We start from the raw sequence: 10,000 nt of genomic DNA, 5'->3' as shown, positions 1-10,000 counted from the left end.
AGGTGATGACAGACCACATGCTGGAGGGGAGGAAACAGGCACAATCTGGCAACCATGTTTGGATTTCATCACCACCAGCTATTTTAAGTACACAGAAAAACCATCAAGGGGTGGTGGTGGTGGAGAGGGGTGCTTTTCGGTAGTGAAAAGCACAGACTGCTCTCGCAAATGACCTGAGTGGTCACCAGCATTCACGATGAGTGACTCACAATTGCCTATACACTCCAAGGGATCTGAGACTCTGGCCTCCTTGGGCAGCCCCACACTATGATGGACAGACATATAAACACAAACACAGAAATAAAATTAAACCTTAAATACAAAGTGTTAGGGGTAAAAACCACCAAACCATCCAGAGCCCTTTCCTATCCATGCCATTGTAGCTCACAGAATCACTGATGATTTGCTCCTTAAGCTGTCTGCCCTGTCCTATTTCTCAAACTCCGATTTCTGGCTAGTTTTCCAGTTAGTCTAAAAATATTTGTTTGTTTTATTTCTAAAAATTCTTCTCACTTCCCTACTTTTCACACAGCCAATTCTCACAGTTTTAGAACTTTCATGTACTTGAGATAAACCATTGGTTCTGATGTTCATTTATGTATTCTCTGTGTGTGTGTGGTGGGGGTCAGAGGATGGCTTTCATAGGAAGTTGATTCTCTCTTATCGTGTGATTCTGAGGTATTAAACTCAAGTCATCTGGCTTTATCACAGAGCCATCCTGCCATCCACCACTGCTCTGTACAGCACCCAGTTTCTCACATCCTGACTCTCAGGAGCACCTCCCAGGACTCTCATTGATCTAGCTGTCTTAACACTGATGCTACTTGAGTTGGCTGCCTTACTGACTCCAGCACAAATAAGATGTAGACATATTCTACTTAGGTCAATATAAATAAAAAAATTTAATTTTCTGGTCTCCAGGAAACCAATGCAAGAAAGGGATAGGTTAACAGATGGGACACAGTACAGTAGAAGGCCATTTGGAAGACAGATCAATATGGAGGCTTCACTGTATTAAGTCAGCTAAAAAACAAGGGCTGACATTTAAGTTCAACAGTAAAAGACTGGTTAATGATAATGCACTGTAAAACCCCCAGAAGAAAAGGTGAATGTTTTGTGGATCATTTTTTTGTGTGTGGCATTTTTAAGTTAATAGTTTTCAAAACCAGTGCTCTTTCTTTCTTTTTCCTTTCTGGTTTTTTCGAGACAGGGTTTCTCTGTGTAGCTTTGGTGCCTGTCCTGGATCTTGCTCTGTAGACCAGAGATCTGGCTGGCTCTGCTTCCCGAGTGCTGGGATTAAAGGCGTGCACCACAGCCTTTAATCCCAAAGGCCAAAATCGGCACTTTTTTTTTTTTTTTTAAAGACAGGGTTTCTCTGTGTAGTTTTGGTGTCTATACTGGATCTCACTCTGTAGACCAGGCTAGCCTCAAACTCACAGAGACACGCCTGGCTCTGCCTCCTGAGTGCTGAGATTAAAGGTGTGTGCCACAACCACCTGGCAATCAAAATCGGTACTTTTTTTAAATTTTTTGTGATTTATTTATTTTCATTTTATGTTCACTGGTGTTTTGTATGTATGTCTGTGTGACAGTGTTTGCTCCCTTGGGACTGGAGTTGTGAGGATGTTAAATTCCTTGGGGCTGGAGTTCCAGACAGTTGTGAGCTGCCATGTGGATGCTGGGAATTGAACCTGGGTCCTCTGGAAGAGCAGATTATGCTCCTAACTGTGGAGCCATCTCTCCAGCCCCAAATCCGTACTTTTTAATGGCAACAATTTGACCAAAATTCTGTGACAGAATTTTGAGACCCAATAAAACAAGTTTAATGAGAGAGAGAAAAACAGACAAACATACAAAAAAACCAAGGACTTGAACTTTGGCCGTACAAGTAGGACAACAACAGGAGAACAAGTCTAAAACACACAGGACCTAGTCATTTGGACCCCACTCTGCTGAGATACTCCACATAGGCAAAGACCCTACCTAGTGCCCAGCACCTTCCTCTGGCTCACTCTCTGTGGGCCTCAATGAGCCTCTCGTTTGCTTCAACACAGCATCCAAGAAGCTGCACATGTATTTTACAGAATGTCACCGAGTCATCAAAAGAAGCAGACAGGGCATCCTCTTCTTTCCTAACTCTCCTGCAGGATACGTCCCCTGTGGGAGCCCACAGAGGCTCCCCCGTAAGGTCTTACTCAAGGTCAGAAAGTCTAGGCTTACTTAGCCCCGCAGGGCTGCATAATGGGATATTTGGCCAAAGGTGAGGGTACCAGGTGTTTTGAAGGGTCTACACTTGTTGGTACTTTATACCTTGACCTTGGAAGAGGGATGGCTTTTGTCCTTCCTCTTGCTGATGTTTAAAAGGCCCATCATGAATAAAGTCTGGGCGGCTGGGTACTGACCCAGGCTCCCCCACCCTCAAGCTATCCTGTATCTTTGTCTTTCTCTTTGTCTAGGTCTATATTTTTTATCTAATACTTCCTCACTCCTTCCCCAAGAACCCTCTGACAGGCTGGACACTTCCCATATGGAGAGAGTGAGGAACTCCTGTGGTTCTCCACAGGGAATTGCCCACTCCAGCCTCTCCACTTGGCATACACAACCTCCATCATGAGCCTGAGCCTCCTTTAAATGACAGCTTGCTTGCCATAGAGGTAACAACCCTGATGGTCACTGGTCCCCACACATGCTATCAAAGCACTCTACAGTGACTTACATTTCTAGCCCAGTTGTAAGACTATGTATTTTAGTTCTTTTTATTCTTATGTGTTTGAATGCAGGTGTGTCTGTGCCATGGTGTGTGCCTAGAGGTCAGAGGTGACTTTTAGGAGTTGGTTATCTCCTTCCACTGTTCAATACAGGCTGTCAGGCTTGGGCAGCGCTTCTACCCACCTGAGCCACTTCACCAGCCTCCAGCTACCACTTTGGAGGAAGAATACAATTAAGTTCTGAATTCTGTTTGACTGATCTTGAAGCGTTAGTAAAACATGCCTTTATTTCTAGCACTTGGAAAGCTCTGAATTCAAGATCAGCCTGGTTTACATAGTGAGTTCCAGGACAGCCAGAGCAACACAGTGAGACCCAATCTCAAACAAACAAACAAGCAAACAAACAAAAACAACAACAACAAAACCAAGTCTTATCAACCAATTCCTTTAGAGTTAATAGCATGAAGGATTTCCAGTACAGGAACTGTGGCAGTAAGACTAGAAAAAAAACAATGAATAAACGATATTTCTCACATCTGAAGGAAAGTACTCTTAGTCACCACTTCCTATGGTAAACTACGACCAATCCATTCCATTTCTGAGTGACTTAAACTTTTCAACATGTGACTCACAGTGATTCTCTTTTGTAGAGCTTACTCTTCGTCTTATAATTCACCTTCAAGCAAAGCACACAACTCAGTGCAGCCAGAAAACTTCTCTCTTTTCCTCTCCCTCCTCTGTTCTTTTGAGACAGGGTTTCTCTGTGTAGCCCCAAACTCACAGAGATCTGCCTGCCACTGCCTCTTTTTTTTTTTTTTTTTGGTTTTTCAAGACAGGGTTTCTCTGTGTAGCTTTGCGCCTTTCCTGGGACTCACTTGGTAGCCCAGGCTGGCCTCGAACTCACAGAGATCCGCCTGGCTCTGCCTCCCGAGTGCTGGGATTAAAGGTGTGCGCTGCGCCGCCTGGCTGCCTCTGCCTCTTTAGTGCTGGGATTAAAGTGTGCGATACTATGCCTGGCCACAAAATTTCCTTAATATTATACTGCTGAAGGCTAACCTAATTAACAAAGCCAATAAGACAACAACAACACTACCCAAACAAATCTATCACAGCTACAGATAAAGCCTAGTCATACTCAGAATAACTCCATATAGAAGACGCCAGACAGCTAGTGCAGTCCAAGCCTAAAGGGCCCCATTAAACGTCGGCATTCCCATCTGACCACCTCTTGGACTATGTAAATGTTCTTTTAAAACATGTTCCATTCTGTAATCCTTCTTTACAGGTGTAAATGCAATCAAACAGGCTGTGGGCGTGCTTACTGATAACTCGGTGAGTTCTCTTCGGCAAACAACGAGCACACACTAGTACTGACCACACCTCCCATTTTCTGCTCCACTGAACATAAGCCAAGAGAAGCTGTCAATAGGGTCTAAACCCCGTAAGTGTGTCTGTGGGCCTGGGAAATAAAGGGTCATCATGAAGCCCCACAATGTGGTGGCACTTCTTGATGTAGGCTAGAGCTCGAGGAGGTGGCTCTCCCCCACCAGTGTTGGCTCCTGTGTCATACACATACACTACTGCCACCATAGCCTGTTCTGCACGCACATGCTTGCTGTGGCAAGTAAGAATCTCAGTGAAAAACCACACTCATCTTTGGAATGAAATGTTCTCCATATGAATGACATACTCCAGATACATACCTTAAAATATGAGTGAAGCTAGATATGCTGGAGTATGCCAATAATAAAAGCTGAAGAGTGAAGTAGGAAAATGGAGTTTGGGATAAGCCCCAACTATACTTGCTGGGTGTGGTGGTACAAACCTATTACTAAACCTGAGCTATATAGTCAGACATGTCTCAAAATAACAACAAAAAACAAAGCTTAGATAAAGGTTGTCCATATTTCATTTTCAGCCAATCTTCTCTTGCTTATAAGCAACTGCCCAATACCCAATGCTGCCCCAAAAAGAAAAGGAAGTAGTACTTTTCTTAACTCCTCCTTGCTTCTGACCTTCATTCCTCTGGTCTTCCTGCCTATGACACCTGTATCCAACAGAGCCCCTCACTTATGAAAGCCTGTTCATCTTGGAGGGCTGACATGGACATTATCTTCCTCGTTTGCATTTGAATACTATTTCGGTAGCCAGATACAGCATATGCTATCAGTAACACATTGTCTGCTGGGTTTCCATCTCTCAGTTTTTCCACTTTCAGGGGCACACATATTCTTGGCATGGCATACCTAACAAAGCTTCACACAGGAATGTTCATTTAACTGAAATTCAAGAAATTATTATTCTTACACATCTCCACATACTTTTAAAGTTTCTTTACTGGGATATAATTCACATAAAGTATACAATGCTATAGTTTTTAATATTACAGTTACAGGGTTATGCAACCTTAAACAATTAACAACAGAAAAAAAAAAAAACTACAAATTAGAACTGTCTCCCCTAATGCTCTCCACTATAAACTCACTGTATAGCTCTATCACATTTTATCCACAATTAGCTGGACATTTGGATTGTTTACATTTTTCAGTGACAATGAATTATACTACCATGAATACCTATGTACAAGTTTTTGTGTGACATGTATTTTCATTTTACTAAGGTACAAAGTTGGAAAAAAAACTTTGTCAATGTTATATATATATATGATATATATATATATTATATACATACTTCAGGTTGGCCTTAACTCCCAAAGATCTGCTTGCCTCTGCTCCCAGTGCTGGGATCTGAGGCATGTGCCACCATACCTGACATTATTGAACACTTAAGATTATGTCTATCCCCGTGAGAAGCTCTGTATCACCATGAGCCTTGTTTTGCTTTCTTGATACAAAGGATTAAAAAACAACGCGCACATGACACTATATACAAAGAATATGTAAGCATGCACATAAAACACACACACATAAGAGCTACTGATTTGGACGGAGAGTGGTGGCGCACGCCTTTAATCCCAGCACTCGGAGGCTGAGCCGGGCAAATCTCTGTGAGTTCGAGGTCAGCCTGATCTACAGAGTAAGATCCAGGACAGGCACCAAAACTACACAGAGAAACCCTGTCTCGAAACACCCCCCCCCCCCCGCCCCCCCCCCCCAAAAATAGAGCTACTAACTTGCTACTGTGGCTACTACCTCTGGAAAGGAAGAGTGGGTTAAAGAAGGAACAAGACTTCATATTGTGCACTTGTATTTTTGCTATAAAATAAAAGTGCCTTAGCTGACTTGAGATCACAAGTGGTGTTCAGCAGGAGGTTAGAAGGCTTGAGGTCACGATGCAGAACGTTAGCTGAATGTATGTATTTTAATCCTCTCAGGATCTGATAAAGAAAATAGCAGATATGGTCATTGCTGAGGTGTTGTGTCTTCAAGAGCTTGTAAAGATCTGTCTCCATGAGGTCCTGTACTATATATCTGTTTGACAGGTTAAGGTAAACATCCAACAGTTGGTCACACTTAGCATAGCACCAAACAAATTCAACTTCTCTAATCCTTTTCCCATGCAGCTTCTGATACAGCAAGGCCATCAATGGAAAGGAGAACCAAAGAAAACATGGTACACTCTCACGGAAGAGAACATGTATCATCTCTGCCTATTGGCTTCTTGTGGGTCTAGACTGAGACTTAAAACAGAATATTGGCCAACCTTGAAGTCTCAACTTCCCTGTTCTCCAAAACTGTCCACTACCAGCCAGCTGCCTCCAAAGCTTAAAGAGCATGGTGGTCACCAACATCAGCATTCACCTTTCTGGCCCAGAAGCAATGCGTAATGACATGTTGTTTTCTCTGCTTCCCACCACCAATCTCTTCAGTCTGAGTGCTCTCAGTGTTCTTCCCTGTTCCTGACTACTGTTGATACGCACATAAGACCAAGGGAAGCAGTGTGAAGAAGGGTTGACGCTGAGTTCTGCTTGTCTTTCTTTCCTGCATAGCTACTATTTAAGCACCTAAAACTTCAGCTAAACCACATTATTTCTTATGAAAATTATATTGTGATGGGCAGTGGTGCCACCCAGCACTTGGGAGGCAGAGGCAGGAGAATTTCTGAGTTCGAGGTCAGCTTGTTCTACAGAGCAAGTTCCAGGACAGAAGAGGGCTACACAGAAAAACCAAAAAAACCAAATCTAAATAAAACTTGTCATCTACAAGAGGCTTTATGACAAAAGGTAAAACAAGACCAACAGGTGGTGGCAGCAGGAGGCATTCACTTAACATACCACACCACCTACTAACAGAGCCATTTAAAAGTAGGTCTGCCTGGAGACATGGAGCCAGCCACTCCTGAGAGGTGCAGACTACAAGGGGTCTTCTAGAGCAGCTCAGCCTTGCTCTCTAATGCTGGCTACAATTATGTGTTATCAGAGCTGCTCGGGCCTTAAGATATCATGAGGCCCAGTTTTTCCATTTTAAAGACAGGAAGCTGAGGCTGAAAGAGGAACACACTAGGACTGTCTGGAAGGTGCTAATCAGCCAGGTGTACCCACTTCCTCATGTGAATGAATGCTTGCTTTTTTCCCTCTATCATAGTGGGGCTGGAAATGACAATAACCAAGACTTTCCAAAACTAGAAGGAAACTGTTATAGAGACAGAGGAAACACTGAACTTACCAAAAACATATTAGAATTAGTTACCAAAAACTGATAAAATGGAGAAAAATAAAATGCTTTAAACATTAAAGTGCAAATTACAATCTCCTCTTAGCATGCTTTATGTTTATGGGAGGAATGATTAGATAAAGCTTTGTGCACACTTCCTTCATTTCCAGTTATTTACTCCACAGAGTGACCACGGAGCAGTGAGGCAGCCACTAACGTAGAAAAGGATACACATCTTTCATCTGCTCAATGGTTGGTGCCCGGATGATGTCATTGATGCCGATGATATTCTCATGTCTGAAGCGCAGTAAGATTTTTATTTCTCTTAGGGTTCTCTGGCAGTAGGTCTGGTGCTCAAAAGGACTGATTTTCTTGATAGCAACTCGAACTTTGTTGAGATTATCATAAGCAGAGCTAAAAATAAAATTAAAAAAAAAAAACAAAGGTGTGCTATGTGAGAAAAGACAGTATTAAAAACAGCTCACAGAAATTTCTGGCAGAAAAGAATACAGCAGATGCTGATTTGACACTTAAGAGCTGCAGGGCCTGCTCACAGATGAATGCTCATTTCCACAAACCTGAGATAGGAAGGAAACAAAATCAACGCCCCCCTCAACACACACAAAATCACACCCCCAAAACAACTATTGATAGTTGTATTGAATTCTCTGACTCAGCACAAACATCAAGTACAACCAACCAACAGCTTTATCACTAAAAACAGATTTGGAAAGCTTAATTGTCTTTATCAACCTCAACCTCTTGCTTTTTTTTTTTTTAAAAAAGATTTGCTTATTTTTATTTTGTGCATATGGATGCTTATCTCCTTATCAATCTCAACCTCTTTAAAAAAATTTGTTTTTGTTTATTTTTATTTTCTGTGTATGGATGCTTGTCTCCCTGTATGACTGTGCACATGTGTACGGTGACCTTGGATGCTAGAAGAGTGTATTGGATCTTTTGGAACCTGAGTTATACGGGCAGCTGTGAGCTGTTGAGTGTTGGGAACGGAACCTGGGTGCTCTCTGCAAAGGCACCAAGTACTCTTAACCACCAAGTGATCTCTCCAGTACAGTTATCAACTTTCTCACATGCAAAACACAGGACTATTTTTTGTTATTGTTTTCAAGAAACTGAACCATAATATTGGAGTAATTCTATAACAAAATCTACAAAGTTATCTTCTAAAAAATACTTTTATAGCCATGATAGGACTCTAGTTCTTCCTAAGCTACCCTTAAGACTCAACTACTAATTCTCAACAGAAGCAATACATATTTTACTTTCAATTTCAGGATGGTTTAAAATTTTTTTTTGTATCTCTTTTTTTTTGGGGGGGAGCGCAGCGATTTAACTAATTATTTTCTACAAAGGCATTTTATATTAATAAATAATATCTGGTCACTGACTAAAGCAATAACAATTTTGGCAAGTAGTAAAATATTTTGTTTCCTCATTAAGTGCTAGAAACATGACACAGTAAAAGTTTATTATTAGAAAGTTCACACTTCTAAAACGGTCTTTATCTCCTTTTACTGATACCCTTGACTGTGTCTATCTGAAGACGATGCTTTAGGAGTAGCAACCTTGGTTGCTATCACCTCACAACGCCATCAACATGCAGCACTGTCCCCAAATACTGTGAAATGAAATACAATTCTTAAACAGAATGACTATTTAACTGTTACTTTCCTTGGTTTGTACATTAGGGCCCAAAACAGTGGTTTTCAGGGAGGCAGGCAAAAGAATGTACAGTTTAGGCAAGTGTATCTACACTGGGATCTACTATAGAAACACACACTCTTGGGCAGTCAGTGGTGGTACACGCCTTTAGATGGATCTCTGTGAGTTCCAGGACAGCCAGGGCTACACAGAGAAACTCTGTCTCGAAAATAAACAAATAAAAAAAGAAAGAAACCTCTCTTTGGTAATCATAACAAGAGAAAAAAACATAGTTAAAACAGTAACAAAGGTTTTTTTGGGGGTTTGGGATTGTCAGCTCAGTGCCAGAAAACTGCCTGGTAGCATCTTAAAGCCTTGAAATTTGATCTTTCAGCATTGTAAAACATTGCAAAAATTAAGTAAAATCCTAGTCAGAAACTCAACATTATAAATTCTTAATTTTTCATTGAACATAATAGTCAAACGTGGCTTGCTTTACAGAATTATAATCTACCAGGACTGGCTTTTATTTTGTTTGTTCACTTATTTATTTATAAGGCAGGGCAATTTATTTATTTAGTTAGGTTCCCCCCCCCCCCCAGACAGGGTTTCTCTGCATAGCTTTGGAGCCTGTCCTGGATCTCACTTTGTAGATCAGGCTGGCCTCGAACTCAGAGAACCGCCTCCTCTGCCTCCTGCTGGGATTAAAGGTGTGGCCACCCCAAGGGTTTATCTAATGGGGCTGTCAGAAGGAGTTAAGCAATGCAGCCTTCTACCGTGACATCTCCTGACTTGGTGGTGACATAACCAAGATGACTTCTTTTTTGAAGGTGTGATACCATCCTCTTCCACCTTCGCCTGAAAGGAAGCCATGCTCCTGCTCATATGGTGTGGCTTGCTACTGTCTGCATGGATATATACATACGGGCAACACAAAAAATAAAATTTTAAATGGAAACGGGAGCTAGGGTATCTGTCTTGATGTCACACACCTATAATCCTAGCACTAAGGAGGCA

The 10,000-nt window shown here is 41.7% G+C and overlaps 1 long non-coding RNA gene across 1 annotated transcript; it reads right to left on the bottom strand.

The window, feature by feature from the left end:
• Nucleotides 1-6,073: 6,073 nt before the first annotated feature.
• On the bottom strand, nucleotides 6,074-7,772 carry LOC119088829. Its single transcript, XR_005092572.1, has 2 exons — nucleotides 7,553-7,772; nucleotides 6,074-6,139 (listed from the first exon to the last, which is right to left on the bottom strand). It is a non-coding gene; the product is annotated as an uncharacterized LOC119088829 (long non-coding RNA).
• Nucleotides 7,773-10,000: the final 2,228 nt, after the last annotated feature.

Source organism: Peromyscus leucopus, chromosome 12 (genome assembly GCF_004664715.2).
Source record: "Peromyscus leucopus breed LL Stock chromosome 12, UCI_PerLeu_2.1, whole genome shotgun sequence".
Lineage (NCBI taxonomy): Eukaryota > Metazoa > Chordata > Mammalia > Rodentia > Cricetidae > Peromyscus > Peromyscus leucopus.
Note: the sequence above shows the minus strand (reverse complement) of the source record. Positions and strands in the feature narration are given on the sequence as shown.